The sequence below is a fragment of the Somniosus microcephalus genome, chromosome 15 (assembly GCF_052327205.1).
Source record: "Somniosus microcephalus isolate GS21.2 chromosome 15, FLI_Smic_1.0, whole genome shotgun sequence".
Classification (NCBI taxonomy): domain Eukaryota; kingdom Metazoa; phylum Chordata; class Chondrichthyes; order Squaliformes; family Somniosidae; genus Somniosus; species Somniosus microcephalus.
The window spans coordinates 90,757,053-90,778,247 of NC_141001.1; positions in this window are offsets into that span (position 1 = coordinate 90,757,053).

Below are 21,195 nucleotides of genomic sequence, written 5' to 3' on the forward strand. Positions count from 1 at the left end.
CGTAGCCTTGTAGGTTATGGCACTTCAAGCACATATCCAAATACTTTTTAAATGTGATGAGGGTTTCTGCCTCTACCACCCTTTCAGGCAGTGAATTCCAGACCTCCACCACCTTCTGGGTGAAAACTGTGAGGGTGCCGGTTAGTTCCCTCAGTAACCCCTAGATGGCACCTTCACTTGTTTTTTTCCCTTTGCTAATTGTTACTAGTTTCTCCTGTGTTTATTACTTAACTGCCTTTTATCAGGTTTATTGGTTTCACCTGTTTTTGCTTGTATTTAAGTTCTGTGGTTTCTTCCCTCTGTGCTCAGTCTTGACAAGCCATTTGCCTAGTGGTAGCTTGTCTTGAGCTCCTATGTTTGTAACTGTTTACCTGTGTGATTCTAGTAAAGTACTTTTATTTAAGACTGCATACCTGCTTCTCGCCTTGTCTGTCTGCACTTGGGTCCAGAACCAGCCTCGCCCTGACAGCAAGACTGAGCCAGTATGGACCCAGCAGTGATGGAGGAATTTCATTCTATTCTCTCCCATCAAGGTGCTTTCCTCAGCCGCCTTGAGCAACTTCTCCAAAGCATTTCGGACAAGGTAAATACGTGGACTCAGACCATTCAACACCCAGCCACTGTGGCTTCTGCTCAGGATGTTCCTCCTCAGTCAGTTACTTTGGGTACTACCCCACCGGTCGCCGACCTCCAGACTCACTGAGAGCCTCGCCTACCCGCACCAGAGCGCTATGACGGTCATCCGGGCAAGTGTCGCGGCTTCTTGACCCAGTGCTTCCTAGTTTTTGAACTCCAACCCTCCATGTTCCTATCACCCCGCTCTAAGGTAGCGTTCATCATATCACTACTCTCGGGAAACGCTCTCGCCTGGGCTACCGCTATCTGGGAGCAGCAATCTTTCGTCTGCTCGGACATTCTCCTTTTCGCCGAAGAGATGAGCAAAGTCTTTGACCATCCTGTGAGTGGACGGGAGGCAGCTAAGAGACTTTTGAATCTCCGCCAGGGCAATTGCAGCGTAGCCGACTTCGCCATTGAGTTCCGCACACTCGCTGCGGAAAGCTGCTGGAACACCGAAGCCCTTCTCTCCACGTTTCTTCATGGCCTTTCCGAATCTATCAAAGATGAACTGGCATCCAGAGAGGTTCCGGAGGACCTTGACATGCTCATCTCCCTTGCCATCAGAGTGGATAACCGCCTCCGGGAGCATGGTAGAGAGAGGAGATTCACTACTTCCACAGAGGTGAGATCTTCCGGTGTTTCGAATATGACCAAGAGTTTCCAAGTACCCCCGAGTCCACCTGATAAAAGGCAGTTAAGTAATAAACACAGGAGAAAGTAGTAACAATTAGCAAAGGGAAAAAAACAAGTGAAGGTGCCATCTAGGGGTTACTGAGGGAACTAACCGGCACCCTCACAGAAGACATTTCTCCTCAAATCCCCTCTAAACCTCCGACCAATTACTTTAAATCTATGCCCCCTGGTTATTGATCCCTCTGCTAAGGGAAATAGGTCCGTCCTATCCACTCTATCTAGGCCCCTCATAATTTTATATACCTCAATTAGGTCTCTCCTCTGCCTCCTCTGTTCCAAAGAAAACAACCCCAGCCTATCCAATCTCTCCTCCTAGCTAAAATTCCCCAACCCAGACAACATCCTCGTAAATCTCCTCTGCACCCCCTCTTTTGCAATCACATCCTTCCTGTAATGTGTTGACCAGAACTGCACGCAGTTTCTAGCTGCGGCCTAACTAGTGTTTTATACAGTTCAAGCATAACCTCCCTGCTCTTATATTCTATGCCTCGGCTAATAAAGGCAAGTATCCCGTATGCCTTCTTAACCACCTTATCTACCTGTCCTGCTACTTTCAGGGATTTGTGGACATGTACTCCAAGGTCTCTCTGATCTTCTGCACTTCTCAGTGTCCTACCATTTATAGTGTATTACCTTGCCTTGTTAGCCCTCCCCAAATGCATTACCTCACACTTCTCCAGATTGAATTCCATTTGCCATTGTTCTGCCCACCTGACTAGTCCATTGATATCTTCCTGCAGTCTGCAGCCTTCTTCTTCATTATCAACCACATGGCCAATTTTTGTATCATCTGCAAACTTCTTAATCATACGTCCTACGTTCAAGTCCAAATCATTGATATATGCCACAAAAAGCAGAGGACCCAGTACTGAGCCCTGCGGAACCTCACTGGAAACAGCCTTCCAATCACAAAAACACCCTACGACGATTACCCTTTGTTTCCTGCCTCTGAGCTAATTTTGGATCCAACTTGCCACTTTGCCTTGGATCCCATGGGCTTTTACTTTTGTGACCAGTCTGCCATGCGGGACCTTATCAAAAGCCTTGCTAAAATCCACATAGACTACATCAAACCCGCTACCCTCATCTATCCTCCTCAAAAAATTAAATCAAGTTAGTCAGACACGACCTTCCCTTGGCAAATCCATGCTGACTTTCCCTGATTAATCCGTGTCTTTCTAAATGAAGATTTATCCTGTAAACAGCAATCATATCACTGCTCAACCCTCCCTTTTCCAGTGAGAACATGCCCAATTTATGTAATTGCTGCTCATAATCTAATCCTTCTATCCCTTCAATCATTCTGGTTGGCCTCTTCTGCATCCTCTCAATAGCTGCAATTGTTTTTTGTACTGTAGCAACCAGAACTGTATCCAGTATTCTAAATGCAGTTGCGCCAATGATTTATAAAGTGGAAGGATTACCTCACTACTTCAGTTCAATATTGACCTTTTAATACATCCCCACATTTGATTTGCTTTACTCAGCCACTGAGCATTGTCGTGATAGCTTCAATTTATTGTCAATCATGATGAGAGATAAGGGATGAGGGACTTCAGTTATGTGGAGAGACTAGAGAAGTTGAGATTGTTCTCTTTAGAGCAGAGAAGGTTAAGTAGAGATTTAATAGAGGTGTTCACAATTATTGTAGTGTATGTAACCTGTACCACCTTAAGAGGATACCTTAAGGTGATGGACTACTTTTTGATGGCTCCTGTACATTGTAGTACCGGTGGTGACCACACCGGTATATAAACCCTGTGGAGCAAAGTGTATTCCAGTTCAGCCCTGACCCTCAGTTACTAAAGACCTGTTTAAGTATTTCTGTAGTCTGTGTCCAGTTATTCAGCATAACTACATTTGAAAGCACAGACTCAACAGTGGCTACGAGTCTGATCTTACCTAGCGGCAGTTGCATCAAAGGAAGCTTCGCCTCTGAAACGGGCGTCGAACAAGGACATCCACCCTCAACATCCTGCTGGACACTGCATAGCACGGGAGGCAATCGGGAACCCGGGTTGGGTTCTGGCCACGAAGTCTAACATCAGTGAACATCCCTTCGACGACAGCGGCGGGTAAGCCCGATCGAGCGGCACGGGGGGGAGGTCGGCCGAGTTGTCAGTAAGAGAAGGGGAGGGAAACGACGAAAAGGGCGGAGAACATGACCGCAGCCGGTGTCAGGGGCCGGACTGCAATCGGGGCAGAGACGCGCAGCAGCCAGAAAAGCGTTTCTGTCCACAAGGACCGCGGGAGCGGCGGGGAACAAGAGCAGCAGCGTCGGGGAAAATAAAGGACCGCTGGGAGGCGAGAACGGCAACAGCGCAGTAATCACCATTTTTAGTCGGCGGGGGAAGAAGACAAGCGCGGGAAAAGCCGCCAAGCGCGGGAAGCCGCCATTTTGAAAAATAAAATAAAATAATAATCATAATCCGAAGGAAAGGAAACTCAACAAGGATGCCAAAAACGGGTAACATCACTGCTTTTGATAGCGATGTGGAAGATTGGGCCACTTATGTGGAACGCGTTGAAGTTTACTGTACAGCAAATGAGGTACCGGTGGATAAGAAAGCACTAACCCTATTAAACTCGATGGGTGCGAAGACGTACGGGTTATTAAGGAACCTTGTAACACCAGATAAACCGGTAGGAAAGAGTTTCGCGGATATTGTTACCATCCTGCAAGAGCATTTAAACCCCATGCCGCTGCTGATAGCGGAACGATTTAAATTCTACAAAAGAATTCAACTTAAAGAGGAAAGCAACGCTGAATTCTTAATCGAACTGCGCAAGTTATCAAAGTACTGTCAGTTCGGTACAGGACTAGCAGACGCACTGAGAGATAAGTTTGTGTGTGGGCTACTAAGGGAAGGAACCCAGAAGCAACTGCTAGAGGAAAAGGATCTTACGCTGGACAAAGCTTTCAGCATTGCAGCATCGCACGAGGCAGCAGCACGAGGCACTGCAGAAATGCAGCAAAGGCCATTGGAATTCAGCACCAATGAAATGGCATTGGGCGCAGTAAAGTGCTATCGTTGCGGAAGGACAACGCATGACCAGAACCAGTGCTGGTTCAAAGATAAAGAATGCAGGCAATGTGGCAAACTTGGTCACATAGCGAGAGTATGCCGGTCAGGAAAGAAGACCAGCAGCAAAAAGTCGCCGCAGGAGAAGTACAAAAAAAGTACACAAGGTGACAGAGAACAGTTTGGATGAACAGAAGACGGATTCAGACTCCAGCAGTAAGGAACTGGGTTGTCTAAAAATACATAATGTGGGTAACACAGCAGACCACCAAACTATCTGGGTCATGCTTCGGATAGCAGGAGTCCAAGTGAAGATGGAATTGGACACTGGATCGGCATTGACGGTCATGAATAAGCAAGATTACAAAAGGTTATTCTCACACATTCCCCTGAGGGATACGGAGATTGTATTGAAAACATACACGGGGCAAAGAGTATACCCCATCGGAAAGATAAAGGTAAATGTGGTCTACAATGGTAAAGAAAGTCAGGAAATGGACATGTATGTGTTACCTGAGGGAGGTCCGCCACTACTGGGACGGGAATGGATCCGGAGAATAAATGTGGACTGGCATTCCATACAAGCACTGACTGTAGATTCCTGTAAAGAGGACGACGTCAAACCTAAACGACTGTCCAAAATATTGGACGATGCTAAGGAGGTGTTCCAACAGGGACTGGGAACACTGAAAGGAATTACGGCAAACATCAAGGTTGAAGAACATGCAAACCCAAAATTTTTCAAAGCCAGACCGGTACCTTATGCGATACGACCTGCTGTGGAAGCAGAGCTAGAAGGGCTAGAACATTCAGGAGTACTGTCAAAGGTGGACTGGAGCGAATGGGCCACACCCATTGTTCCCGTCATGAAGCGTTCGTTGAGCAACAAGCCGGGGGAACCTGGGAAGGTTCGCATCTGTGGCGATTTCAAGATCACTGTTAATCCGGTTCTTCACACGGTGCAATATCCGCTTCCGCGGATTGAAGATATCTTCGCTTCGCTGTCTGGCGGGAAACACTTCACCAAGATAGACCTGGCGCAGGCGTACCTACAGATGGAAGTTGATGAAGCGTCACGCCAGTATCTCACGATCAACACACATAAGGGCTTATATCGGTATAGTAGACTGGTTTTTGGAGTGGCATCGGCTCCAGCGATTTGGCAAAGGGCCATGGAGCAGGTATTGCAGGGAATTCCAGGCACACAATGCTACCTGGATGACATTCTGATTACAGGAGATGATGATAAGGAGCACCTCGCGAAGGAGCAGGTGCTCACCAGATTGAAAGAATATGGACTCAGAGTTAATCGCCAGAACTCTGAGTTCTTTCAAAAGCGAATCTCGTACTGCAGCCACGTCATTGACCAGGAGGGGCTCCATAAGTCACCTGACAAGATCGAAGCTGTTGTGAAAGCTCCCGCTCCGGAAAATGTATCCCAGTTGAGGTCGTTCCTTGGGTTGGTTAACTATTACCACAAGTTTCTTCCAAATTTATCCACGGTGTTACACCCGCTGAACACTCTTTTGCAAATGGGAGTACCATGGAAGTGGAGCGAGGATTGTAAGCGGGCTTTTCAAAAAAGCAAGGCACTGATCACCTCTAAGGAAGTGTTGGCTCACTTTAACCCAACGCTGCCTATTCGCTTAGCTTGTGATGCTTCTCCATATGGTATCGGGGCAGTGCTCTCACATAAGTTGCCAAATGGCTTGGAAAGGCCAGTCGCGTTCGCATCCAGATCATTGACCTCCGCAGAGCGCAACTATGCTCAGATAGATAGGGAGGCTCTCAGCCTCGTGTGGGGAGTTAAGAAATTTAACCATTACCTGCAAGGCCAAAAGTGTACGCTGCTGACAGATCACCAGCCGTTGGTTTCCATTTTTAACCCTAAGAAGGGTGTTCCGGTTATGACGGCGCAGAGGCTTCAGAGATGGTCCCTTTTCCTAGGGGCACATCAATATGATATCGAATTCAAAGGTACAAAGCAACATGGTAATGCTGATGGGCTGTCGCGCCTGCCACTACCTACAGCGGAAGAGGCACCGGCAGTTGACCCTGTCGAGATATTTCACTCGACCATCATCGAATGCTTACCAGTCACCAATGCGAGTATTGAGAGAGAGACCCGAAACGACCCGACACTGTCTCGGGTCTACGATTTGACAGTGAAGGGATGGCCAGCACATGGCGACCCACTGTTACCAGCATTCTCAGCCAGACGAGAACAGCTGTCCGTCTGTCAAGAAACATTGATGTATGGAACAAGGGTGATTATTCCTCCTAAATTAAGGGAGAGAGTTCTGAAGGAACTGCATGAAGGTCATCTGGGGGGAGTCAAGATGAAAAGCCTTGCTAGGGCTTATGTGTGGTGGCCAGGTATCGACAAACAAATAGAGGATCTGACTAAAAGCTGCTCAGGGTGCCAAAAAGTTCAGAATGCACCTCCAATTGCACCGCTGCATCCGTGGGAATGGCTTCAGCCCCATGGCAACGTGTGCATATCGACTTTGCAGGTCCATTCATGGATTCCATGTTTTTGATAGCGGTAGACGCACATTCTAAATGGCCAGAAGTGATTAAGATGTCGACCACTACCTCTGAAAAGATGATCGCAGTTCTAAGAACCATATTTGCAAGGAATGGGTTGCCGGAACAAATATGTTCAGACAACGGACCACAGTTCGTGTCAGAAGAATTCCAGAAATTCATGAAAAAGAATGGGGTGAAACACTATACATCTGCCCCATATCATCCGGCTACCAATGGGTTGGCCGAGAGATTTGTACAAACGTTCAAAAAGGCGATAAAGGCCATGAGCGAAGACCATATTCCACTACAACACAAGGTGGACAATTTCCTGATGGCATATCGAAACGCCACGCATGCAGTGACAAATCAAAGCCCTGCCATAATGTTCTATAACAGGAGGTTGCGGTCCCGGTTGGATTTGTTAAAACCCAATGTGCGTAGGGAAGTCAAACAAGCAATTCCAGCACGTAAATAACAAGGCCACTCGGAGTTTCGAAATAGGACAACCAGTGTTGGCCAGGGACTATCGGGATGATAAATGGCAATCCGGAACAATTCGTGCCCGACAAGGACCCTTGATGTACACGGTAGACGTTGGAGAGAACGTAATACGACGTCATGCTGACCAACTTGTGGAATCGAGAACAAGGGCCGACCCCATGCCTACGGCAGAGACACCAGTTGAAGAAGTTATTGAGCCTGTAGCATCTACCTCAGACTCGAACGTACATGATGATGTTCAATCCATAGGAGATCAAATGGATGAGTCACCCCAGCAACGAGAACCAGAGACCCCTGAAAGGCGTTATCCGGCCCGGATCAGGAGGCCTCCTCAGAGACTGAATCTTTGAATAGTTTTGTGTGAAAGTTGTATATATGTTATCCATGTAATGTTTAAATTGGGGTGTACACTGTTAAGCTAAAAGGGGAGGAATTGTAGTGTATGTAACCTGTACCACCTTAAGAGGATACCTTAAGGTGATGGACTACTTTTTGATGGCTCCTGTACATTGTAGTACCGGTGGTGACCACACCGGTATATAAACCCTGTGGAGCAAAGTGTATTCCAGTTCAGCCCTGACCCTCAGTTACTAAAGACCTGTTTAAGTATTTCTGTAGTCTGTGTCCAGTTATTCAGCATAACTACATTTGAAAGCACAGACTCAACAATTATGATGGGTTTTGATAGAATAAAGGAGGAGAAATCGTTTTCACTGGCAGCAGGGTCAGTAACCAGAGGACACAGATTTAAGATAATTGACCAGGGGGGAGATGAGGAAAAAGCTTTTTATGCAGTAAATTGTTATGATCTGGAATACATTGTCTGAAAGGGTGGTGGAAGCAGATTCAATAATAACTTTCAAAAGGGAATTGGATATATACTTGAAAAGGAAAACATTGCAGAGATATGGGGATAAAGTTGGGGAATGGGACTAATTAGATAGCTCTTTCAAAGAGCTGGCACAGGCACGGTGGGCTGAATGGCTTCCTTCTAGATATGACCTCTAGATTTATTTTCTTTCCGTTTAAGTAATAGTCCCTTCCTGGATTTTTTTGGTCCCCATGTGAAACACTTTGCATTTCTCTACATTAAATTTCATCTGCCACCTGTGTATGGAGCCAACTCCCTCACACAGTGCTGGTTAATGAGTCCATGTGAATGTATGACTGTTTGCACTAGAGAAAGACCTGGCAGTTCAGCTATCATAAACATAAGAGTGGAAATCTTAGATCTCCTGGCCACCAACATATCAATGACAGGTTTATGAACATTGACACTATCCAGCTCTCCTGAAAGGAACACGAGCTGCAAACAATCACACCTCAGGAACCCCCCCCCCAGCTAGTTTGCTTTCCTTCCTCAGACACATAGGCCAAGAGACTGGCTTACTTCATCCTACAGAAGAAGCCAGAATGTGCAAGTCATGGGAGACTGGGATTTCAACTCATGGAGTTTTCTAGCATTTTAATTGCCCAACAATTGTTTTTAAAAGGTGGAGTTTGTCAGATTTACAGCTGTTCTTTTCCATTTCTTAGAAAAATAATACATGCAGTTCAGGTGGAGCCTGATGGTTTTCTTATTTTACTTAGGAAGTAATAAAGAGGTCACCGATGTTTGGCTCATTAAACACTTGAGGGCTAATGTCATTCCATGTATTATGGAGCATGTCAATCGGTAATTTTCAGCATATTCATTTTTCTAATCATTAGCACAAGCAGAACCAGCACATGGTATTGCTGTTTAGGTGAGTAGAGATACAAAAAAATGCACTCTGAGCTTCTCTAATGTCGCAATGGGTTAACCCAGTGATTGGCAGAGTCATATAGATCAGAAAGAACCTCGGTTCAAATTTTGATCTGTACTGAATTAGCTGACCGCAGCCAGGATAGCAGCAGAGGTGCTACAATTGACCTCAGCGATTTTGGGTTACGGAAGGGGAAAAATAGCCAAGGTATGCATTTATAGATATCGGGTGAGGACGGAATCATGCTTGGTTGAGATTTTCCAAGTGGCAAACAACCTGCTGACACTCAGGACCTCGAAATTCCTGGGATCCACTCTGCCAATGCTAATGGGGTGGAACAGAAGCCCTGCCTGCTCAAGCCCCAGGCTGGAGAGCTTATCCCAAGTCTTGGGGATTGGGTGATCAGCATGGCTGAGGTGGCCCACCTGTAACTGCAAGGGCAAAGCAGTGGAACTGGCCCTGAACCATTGCCGGAAGGTCACAGCGGTGTCATCCTACACTGACGGCAGAGTGGAGGCTAGCGAGGCCCTGAAGAGAAGTTGCCTCTGCTAGTCTTCTGCTCCTAATGGAGCAAGCGGGCCGCTTGGGGAAGGGTCAATTACCGGTCCCTAGTGAAGGTTTGAGGCCTTTTTACAGGCCTCAGTGGGACTCAACTCAGCGCTCAGTGTGAGATTCCGTAAGGCTCAAGGAGGGCATAAAGGGTGGAATTTCCTGGGTCAGCCCAGGAACTTCACCAGACATACCCCTTGACCCAGTGGAGTGGCAGGTAGAATATCTGTCCTTGATTTCCTCACTGGAAAAAATGGCGACAAGCAAAAAAGGGGGCGAAATCCTGGCAGAACTAAGTTCCGCCCCAAATTCTGGCATTCGATCTACACACTCTTCGATTTTGATCTGGGCTAAAACTTTGAGGCCTCAGTGTCAAGGCTCACACGTGAATAAAGGCTAGTTGGGTGAAGTAGGAATTTCCTTTTGCAAAGAATCAACACTTTTGGGAAAGGGTGGTAGAAAATTGGTCCTCAGAGGAATTGCTGAACAAAACGATGATGCAGTACTGGCTTTCTGCCACTAGAGGCATTTAGTGGCTTTGTAATGTTACAGTAGTTTGTGGTTTTAATGATTGTTCTGATGCATTTAATGTTGCGACAAGGGATGGAGAATTAATTAAAGCACAACCTCTAAATACTATTACATAGGAAAAATACTGCGGATGCTGGAAATCTGAAATATAAACAAAAATGCTGGAAATACTCAGCAGTCAGGCAGCTTCTGTGGAGAGAGAAATTATCGTTTCAAATCGATGACATTACGTTTTGTTCTTTCCTCCCCCCTTTCCCTGCCTCTGTACTTGCTTAAAACCCGTTACATCTCTAACATTTTCCAGTTCTGACGAAAGATCATCGACTTGTTATTGAAGGAGCTAGAGGGAAGTAGTGGTCCAAATTCAGTATTACTGAAATGCTTTACACTAAAGTATGCTTACATCGCAAAATGTGCCTCACTTTAATTTTACACTGCAATGCAAATGTAATCAAATTTTTCCTCAGGAATCTAATTCTGTCAGGCTGATATTTTACATTTCTTCAAAGAAGCACAGTATCTATAGATATTCAGTAGATATATTAAGACTATGACGATACTGAGCTATCTTAAGCGTATGGTAAGTGCTGTCGTAGAACTTAATGTATTATTCACTATAACCAGTAGTACTGCATTCAGGATGAGACATGTTTACATTTATTTTCGGTAAACATTTTTGTTCTACTTCTGGTTGTTAACAGTGGAACGTGGACTTTTTCCCTTAAGGGCGTCCATACCTTTTGTTTCTTCATGTTGACGGTTAAGAATTCACAAGTAACTTTTCAGTCTAAATGCCTTTGCCAGGAAAAAAAGGAATGCCATTCAGCCAATCAGATCTGTGGATTTTTCTTACAAATTTACTAAAGGCACATCAGTGGGGATGGGTACTTTTAATGATGGATTGTTGTGAATGAGCTGTGAAAAGAATAATGTTTGACCAGGGTTGTGAAGCAAATGAGTTGTGAGGGTTGTTAGCTGTGACTGGGAAAGCAGCCAAGAGTTTCCTCAACCAGGAAACTTGTATTATCGAGAGGGAGATCTGCATAACTCTAGTAAATAAACATTAGTACAGTTTAATTTAGACCCACGGCTGTTTAATGTTGTGCACCAAAATAATAGTAAATTTTCAAAGCCAAGAGTATTCATTGCTGTCAAATGTACTCCTTTAACTCATTCAGTACTAAAGACACCATTTGGTATCAGCCCAATCCCCCACAGGAAGATGACATATGGGCTCGATTTTCTGTTTTGTTGCTGGCATGAAAGTACTGATGTGATAAACATGGATAGAGGCACATCGGAGTGTTGGTGTTTTAGCACCACAACTGTTACTTTGTTTTTGAAAGTCAACACAACACTAATTTTGTAACAACTAAATTTAGACCTTGTTTTTTGGTGGCATACACCTGGCATTATGCCACTATTTCTTTCTCTTTTAAAAAAAGAATATTACAAATAGTTCCAATCCCTGCGTGCTCACAAAGGCGACCATATACTGGAAGTATTTCTTTATATTTCGCCATTGCTCTACCTATTTTTGAATTTCTTTGCAGCCGTTAGAAAGAATCTTTCATTCAGAAGTTCAATTTGGATTCGCCTCCAAGTCCCAGAGGTGAAAGCTACTGTTCTAATCCACTACCCTCCACACATTTAAAATTAATAAATAATATCAAACCAGGAGAATCAAAACCAGTAAATCATAGCCATTCCTCCCAGCATTCAATTAGAAAGAAAGATCTTGAATTTTTATAGCTCATTTCACAACCTCAAGACATCCAAAAGTGCTTTATTGCCAATGAAGTACTTTGGAAGTGTAGTCACTGTTGCAATGTCGAATTCACAGCAGCCAATTTGCATACAGAAAGGGCCCACAAAACAGCAATGAAATAAATGACCAGATCATCTCTTTTTAGGGGTTGGTTGAGGGTTAATTGTTGGCCAGTGCACTGGGAGGACTCCCCGGCTCCTCTTCAAATAATGCCACGGGATCTTTTATGTCCACCTGAGAGGGCAGACAGGGCCTCAGTTTAACATTTCATCCGACAGATGGCACCTCCAACAGTGCAGCGCTCTCACAGCTCACTCTCTCAGATTATGCGCTCAATCTTTGGAGTGGGAGCTTGAACCCACAACCTTCTGACTCAGAGTGTTATCACTGAGCAAAAGCTGACATTCACAATTAATGTTGCAATTTATATTTGCCTCTTATTTAAATATTGTGCTTATACCAATCTGGGTGTCAATGAATATAAAATTGCTTTACTGGTGCACATATCATCATAGTACAATAACAAGCACAGTCTGTTAAATTTTGGTACGTTAGATGTCCTATGTTTCATGAACAAAATATCACAACATTAATTGAGTAGGCTTCAGCAGTTGACAACTCTAACTGAGGCAAGTACTAAATTGAGTTGTAGGTCTGTCCATGGGCCCAGGTGCTGCCCAAGTCCAATCCTTCAATTTATTTAAAATTTTAGATAGAGCTTGAATTTTTAAATGTTTATATTTCAAATTATTTACTTACTTAAACATTCAATTTTGATGTGGAATTATAATGAATAAGTTCTGTGTTTGAGGCTGAATATGATTCTCCAATTGGATTGATCCCTGCTGATCATGTGACCAATAATACTATGTGGTTAATACTGTAACAGTGAGTTGTCATTTAAAATATATTTTTATCTAATAAAATGTTACAATTCCAAATTTCTTTCACCTAAACCATAGAAATCAAAGAAGGTTGCCCAAAAGAGCCAAAATGCTACTTTCATCTTTTTCCTATTTCACAAACGCTTCAGCCCATGATTCTTCCTGCAGTCCATCAACGCAACTAATATTTCCAATGGAAAATCTCACTTTTCTCATTAAAACAGAGCCAGATTAAGAATTCTTGGTGCCCTGGGCCCAAGAAGTTTCGTGGGCCCCCCGCAAACACCCCTCCACCCAATCCATCAAAACACAAATGTGTGGTAAAATGCATCATGAAATAGGCCCGTGGAATGTTTGTACACTGTATTAATAATAAAGCAAGTTATATCACAATATAGTATGCTTAAATAATTGAGCAGCTGTATACAGTTTTTCTGCATTATGGTAAGTTTTACCAGGGGGACTCCATATTAGGCCCAAACGTTAATCCGCCCCTGCATTAAAATGGCTATGAATTATATCAGAATTGTAATTATTTGTACTGGTATTACCTCCAGAGGTGGGCTTTGCATTGTGGGGGCCCTGTGCAAAGGTTCCCTTTGGGGACTGGATCTACACAGGGCTGTGCAATCACACGGCCCTAATGCAGCCCTAACTTTGCCGATGATGGGGGAGATTCACCCAGATCAGTCGTGCAGAATCAGAGTGCGTTAGATTGAGAGCTCATCCTGTCTGGGCTGACCAATGCTATCAGTGACAGCCAGTTACGGGGACTGGATCCTCTCAGGGTAATTGCACGGGTTGCACAGCCCTAGCTTCGCCCTGATTACATTACACTTATAAGAAACAGGATGTACAGATTTCTGCCTGAGAAACACACAGACCATTGCAAATTCTACCTTGTCAAATAAACAAAGCCCTCTGTACTCCATCGGACGAACGAGGAGAAGCAATATAAACTAAAGGGTACAGTCCTAAAAGGGGTGCACAAACAGAGAGACCTGGGGGTATATGTGCACAAATCGTTGAAGGTGGCAGATCAGGTTGAGAAAATAATTTAAAAAGCATATAGGATACTGGGCTTCATAAATTGAGGCATAGGGCGCGATTTTGCCAGTCCTGGGGAGGCGGGTTTGGAGGTGGGACTGCCGGGAAAATGGCAGAACCTGGGGTCGGGTACCCATCCCGCCCCCAACTCACCTCCGTGCCATCTTCCCAGGAGGTGGGTACCCGACCTGCCGGGTCCCGTCTCCTGGAGGCGGGAAGGGGATTACAGCCACTTAACTGCTTGTTAACAGGTAGTTAACAGGCAGTTAAGAGGATTTTCCCCATTTTTCCAGCTGAGGTCTGGGCTTCCTGACGTCAGGAAACCCCGCCAGGGTCAGCGAAAGAAGCAGTGGGCCTGCGGGGGTCTGCGGGGTCCAAAAGTGCGCTGTGGAGGTGAGTGATGGGTGCAAGTGTGGAGAGGTAAGTATGTGAGGTGAGTGAAAAGCGATAGAAAAAGTTTCCTTACCTTTGTTTCTTCCTGCAGGCTTCAATCGTTGGGGATGCGGAGGCTCCGGCATCTCAATGGCAGAGATGACAGAATGGTTGCTGCATTCTCTGATGCAACAGCCATCTGCTTTCTGCTCACACAATAGGTTTAGTGAGTCTTGAATACAAGAACTCACCAAACAACAGAGCATGTCAGTGTTTGACAGCTTCTCAAAGCTGTCAAATGATGACAATTCATCTGTCAAAATATTTTGACCGATGAAACGTCATACGCTGACGTTCTCTGTAACCGGCTTCCCCTTAATTGGCCTGCTAAACCCGCTGGGTGGGATTAACAAGGTCAATCAAGGGAAAATAGCGTGGGTTGGCCACAAGTCGATGGAGGCAGGACTAAAACCCGACAAGCAGCAGTCCCGCCTCCAACGCGCCCCCATTGGCAAATTCACCCCCATTGAGTACTAAAGCAAGGAAGTTATGATGAACCTTTATTATACACTGATTCGGCCTCAACTGAAGTATTGGGGGTGATTATGCCAATGGGGAGCTTTTGGAGGCGGGACTCCCACTTGTCGGGTTTCAGTCCCGCCTCCATCAACTTCTGGCCAACCCACGCTATTTTCCCTTGATTGACCTTGTAAAGCCAGCCCAACAGGCTTAGCAGGCCAATTACGGGAAAGCCGATTGCAGAGAACATCAACGTATGATGTTTCATCTGTCAATTTTTTGATAGATGAATTGTCATCGTTTGACAGCTCTGTGCAGCTGTCAAACACTGACATTCTCTGTAGTTTGATGAGGTCTTGAATTCAAGACCCATCAAACTCCTTTCTTTTGCAGAAATGAGATGGTTTTTGCATCTGAGAATGCAACGGCCATCTGTCATCTCCAACACGGAGGTCCGAGACTCTCCGCATACCTACCGACTGAAGCCTGCAGGAAGAAACAAAGGTAAGTACACTTTTACTAACACTTTGCACTTGCCTCAGATACTCACCTCTACATTCTTGCACCCATCACTTACCTTCACAGCACACTTTTGCACTCCCCGGACCCCTGCAGACCCAGTACTCGCCTCACTGACCTGGCGGGTTTCGGAGCCTTCGGGAAGCCCGCACTTGTGAGGGCAAAAAGGAGATAATCCTATTTTCTGCCTGTTAACTACCTGTTAACAGGCAGTTAATAGGCTTTAATCCCTTCGCGCCTCCAAGGAGATGGGACCCGGCGCGGGATGGCTACCCGCCTCCTGGTAAGATGGCACGGAGGTGGGTTGGGCACCCGCCCCCAAATTCTGCAATTTTCCCGGCAGTCCCACCTCCCCAGGGCTGGCAAAATCGCCCTCATTGTGTCCAATTCTGGGCATCGCACTTTAGGAAGGATGTGAAGGCCTTAGAGAGGGTGCAGAAAATATTTAAGAGAATAATTCCAGGGATGAGAGACTTCAGTTACATGGATAGACTAGAGAAGCTGGGGTTGTTCTCCTTAGAGCAGAGAAGGTTGAGAGGAGATTTGATAGAGATGTTCAAAATCATGAGGGGTTTAGACAGAGTAGATTGAGAGAAACTGTTCCCATTGGCAGAAGGGTCAAGAACCAGAGGACACACATTTAAGGTGATTGGCAGAAGAACCAAAGGCGACATGAGGAAAAACTATTTTGCCCAGCGAGTGGTTAGGATCTGGTCTGCACTGCCTGAAAGGGTGGTGGAGGCAGACTCAATCATGGCTTTCAAAAGGGAATTGGATAAGTACCCGAAGGCAAAAAAATTGCAGGGTTCCGGGAAAGGGCGGGGGAGTGGGACTAGCTGAAGTGCTCTTGCAGCGAGCTGGCACGGGCTCGACAGGCCGAATGGCCTCCTTCTGTGCTGTAACCATTCTATGGGGGAAAAATTCAGTTGGTTTGCACCTCCCATTAGTGCCTTAAGAGGGCGCTAATGGGGCGCAAAGCAACTAGCGCCTGTGCGCGGCGATGTTTGCGCCGCTCGCAAAATTAACTAGACATTTTGCGGCGGTGCTAAACACTACCACCACGATCTCCTGTGCAGGCAGATCGTGACGTCAGTCGAGTGTGCAACGCCCCGGTAGCACCCCGGACTGGATATTGAGTGACGCCCCCTGCCTTACCGCCTGCCGCTAGCAACAACAGGTTGAAGGGAGCGTTTTGCAGTCAGGAAGGGTCTGGGGGAGCGCAATTTAAAGGCGACCACTTCCTGCCTTTTCTTGTTGGTGACATTTTTGCACCACGCATTCTGAGAGAGACTTCTGGAGAGATTCAACGCTATGTAAAGGAGTTTTGGGTACTGAGTAGCACTTTGCAGGTTCATTCTGATTTGCCCTTCCTTGTATCGATTTAGAAGAGACTGTGGGGGCTGCACGCTGAGCTCTTTCCCTGGGCCTCTCCATTGTTCTTTCCAGCAGATTTGATGTACAGGTCTCTCCAGGCCGAGATTCAAGGCTGCAATGAGCAGGTTGTGGATGGAGAGCAAGATCGACCCTCCCCTTTAAGAACTGGCCAGCGCCATTGTGTCTGTGTCCCATTGCTGACTGACATCACATGAGTTTTGCCAGCGCTCTAAGGTAGCGCCTCGCTCCTCGGCCTTTGCGCCTTAACAGAGGTGTGTAGCACCTAATTTAGCGCTCCAATCAACTCCGGGAGCGATAAAAGCCAAGTTTGCAGTTGGAGGTGATAATTAGCGCCAGGCACTAAACTTTGCACACGGCCGATAATCGCGCCCCAAATAGGGCGATACGGAATTTTTCCCCCTATGATTCTATGACTCTATGGGCTGGATTTTGCCCCCAGCGACGTCTGATGATTGGCCTTGTACCGGCCAACTAAGGGAAAGCCGGTGACAGATGACGTCAGTGTATGAGGCTTCATCTGTCGAAAAAATTTTGACAGATGATTTGTCAGCGTTTGACAGCTTTGAGAAGCTGTCAAACACTGACAATCTCTGTTCTAAGGTGAGAATGCAGCAGCCATTCTGTCATCTCTGCCGTTGAGATGAGGCACCTCCGGTTCCTCAACGGTTGAAGCCTGCAGGAAGAAGCAAAGGTAAGGAAACTTTTTCCAACACTTTACACTCACCTCTCATACTTACCTGTCCACACTTGCACCCATCACTCACCTCTATATCTGTCATTTCGACCCCTCTCACCCCCGCAGACCCACTGCTCGCCTCACTGACCCTGGCGAGGTTCGCAGTCATCGGGAAGCCCGCAATTGCAGGCGTAAAATGAAGAAAAGCCTCAAAATTGCCAGCTAACTACCTGTTAACAGGCAGTTCATTGGCTCTAATACCATTCCCGCCTCGAGGAGACGGGTCCCTGCGTAAGTCGGGGACCCGCCTCCCAGGAAGATGGCATGGAGACGGGTTGGGAGTGGGGTCGGTACCCGCTCCCAGTTTCTGCCATTTTCCCGGCAGTCCCGCCCCCAAACCTGCCTCCTCAGGGCTGGGAAAATTCCCCCCTATGATTCTATAATTTGTAACTAATGAAGCATGAAACTACCTGCAATAATATTTTCTCCCCCAAATTTATCAGCCTGCATGATAAATTGAAATGCCTATAATTTCAAATGTGCATGATTTGCACAAATACATTAAAATAACAAATTCAACATCTTTAAATACATATCAGTTTTAGTAAGTGAAAATATTCCATATATGAAACATATGTTTTCATATTCAAAGGAAAAATTATACTGAGCTGAAAGGCCATATACCACACCTGGAAAACATTTTATACAAACAAACGTCCTGTCATACAAGAACAACTTATCAGGGTGATTTCAACAGGCTTTCTTTTAGGCAGTTCCAGCACTTTTTGTCTCAGAAAGCTTTGTGAGTTCAGCAGGCAAATAAAAGTAAACTTCGGCGACCAAAGTATTGTCAGAAAATGCAGCTTATGGAATCTGGATACCTTACTTTTAAATTGCAACCAAGTTCTCGCACTGTAATAACGTGCTTTCCAAAGATTCGGGTTCAAAACTGCTTGCTGGGGCTTTTATCATCTGGTGTATTGTCTCACAGGATGATTTATTAGATTAGTGAAAGGGAGAAAGGTGTGAGGAGATGATTAGTGAGGAGACAATTTCATCATGTCTGGTGCTACAGAGTTAATGTTTATTTTTATTTTTAAAAAAACTTACAACTCACACTTGTAAAAGTTCACACAGAGCTGCTTCAACATCTGTTGCAGTTCGAAGTGTCACAATGGCTTTAACATAGCAGCTCAGCAGCAAAACATTTAAAACAGACTTTCAGGAACTGAGTCTGTAAATCCCCCATTGAGGCAATAACAGAAGGCTCACATGCTCTTGAAATATAAAGAAAGAAAATTTGGACAAGAAATATAAAAGCTGCATTTATGTATCAAGCAGGGTGTTTTTTTTGTCGGTCCATCCACGTTAGTTGTGAAAAGTGCAGGTGATGTTGGCCCCTATAATCTGTAACAGGATGTATTGTTAGAATATTATTGGATTCCACAGTGCATTGGGAGCTGAGCCATATTGTAAAAGGGAGCAGCCTATTCCATTCTAACCTATAATCTGCCCTCAGTCCCAAAACATTGTACAGTACAGTAATCTATTTCTAAATTAAAGGCACATTTAGAGTTACCGGGTTCCTTTACAGGAACTTTAAGTAAGCCTGTATTGAATTTTCTATCGAGTACGTAAGGCCTGATGTTTTTTGCTTTTAGATATTAGAGCTAACCTTGATGCAAACAATAGCATTCCCATCATTGTTATTTTATCTTCCAATTTAGCACACATTGCACTAAAGGCAATTTATTGAGCAAATCATCAAAAACATGTAAGTGAATGGCAGGTACATATGGATCACACGTAAATGACACTGATGATGCAATAAAAATGAGCCTAGCTATCTTCATTGAAGAGAAAATGGCAACATTTCCCAACACAAAAGAAATCTGCACAGGGTTACCCAATTTAATGACAATGGTTTGGGGAAGCATGGTGATGTAATATGTTGGAGCTTCAATGAGTTATTCTATGGAGTGGAAGGAAACATGTTCACACCTGCAACTGGGGTAGAGATTGATCCTTGTCGCACCGGCTTGGAAAATAGGGAGAAAATAACCAATTTCACAGAGATATGCCCTGTGCCCCAAGGATGCTTGAAATACATTCAAACGCTGTATTGGTCTTGGACAGTTTTCAGGCATATCGGGCGGCCGCCTTGAACAGGCGTTAGGCCCCTTGCATATGTTAATGAGGGGCTTAATGCGTGCTTAAGGACCTCTCAGCAAAATTTGTCAGTGCTGAGTGGCCAGCTCTACTCAGGTTGTGGTGGCGTTGCTGCTGCCTAACAAACGGCCACCACTAAAAACTAAGTTTTAAAAAAAAACTTACCTTCCTGTGCCTCCTGGCTCTACCGCAGTCCTGAGGGCCATTGCCAATCTGTGATTGCCCCTCTCCCATTCCTCTCCCCTCCCTCTTCCAGGAACTATCTTAGGGCCACTGCTGGCAAAGCAAGGGGCCTAAATTGAATTGGGAAAAACTAGGGAATCTATCACCTACCCTAATCATATCAAACATCCACGTCATTAGAAAACATCTATGGCAAGTTCCACCATTTGAGGTTGTGTAAAGCAAATTCTTTAACGTAAGGATTCTTCTAGGTGTATAACTTGTATTCCATAGAATTATTTGGAAAATATCTCTCTATTGTACATTAGAAACATAGAAACATAGAAGATAGGAGCAGGAGTAGGCCATTCGGCCCCTCGAGCCTGCTCCACCATTCAATGCGATCATGGCTGATCATCCAAATTCAGTACCCGGTCCCTGCTTTCTCCCCATACCCCTTGATCCCTTTAGCCTTAAGAAATATATCCAACTCCTTCTTGAATATATTTAATGAATTGGCCTCTACTGCCTTCTGTGGTAGAGAATTCCACAGGTTCACCACTCTCTGGGTGAAGAAATTCCTCCTCATTTCTGTCCTAAATGGCCTACCCCTTATCCTTAGACTGTGACCCCTGGTTCTGGACTCCCTGACCATCGGGAACATCCTTCCTGCATCTAGTCGGTCCAGTCCTGTCAGAATTTTATAAGTTTCAATGAGATCCCCTCTCATTCTTCTAAACTCCAGCGAGTACAAGCCCAATTGACCCAATCTCTCCTCATACGTCATTCCTGCCATCCCAGGTACCAGCCTGGTGAATCTTTGTTGAACTCCTTCCATGGCAAGAACATCCTTCCACAGACAAGGTGACCAAAACTGCACACAATACTCAAGGTGTGGTCGCACCAAGGCCCTGTACAACTGCAGCAAGACATCCTTGTTCCTGAACTCAAACCCTCTCGCTACGAAGGCCAACATACCATTTGCCTTCTTAACTGCCTGCTGCACCTGCATGCTTACCTTCAACGACTGGTGTACAAGGATGCCCAGGTCTCGTTGCACTTCCCCTTCTCCCAATCTATTGCCATTCAGATAATAATCTGCCTTCCTGTTTTTGCCACCAAAGTGGATAACCTCACATTTATCCACATTATATTGCATCTGCCATGCTTCTGCCCAATCACCCAACCTGTCCAAATCATCCTGGAGTTTCTCAGCATCCTCCTCACAGCACACACGCCCACCCAGCTTTGTGTCATCTGCAAATTTGGAGATATTACATCTAGTTCCCTTGTCTAGATCATTAATATATATTGTGAATAGCTGGGGTCCAAGGACTGATCCCTGCGGTAGCCCACTAGTCACTGCCTGCCACTCGGAAAAAGACCCGTTTATTCCAACTCTTTGCTTCCTGTCTGCGAACCAGTTCTCTATCCAAGTCAATACCTTGCCCCCAATCCCACGTGCCCTAACATTACATGCTAATCTCTTATGCGG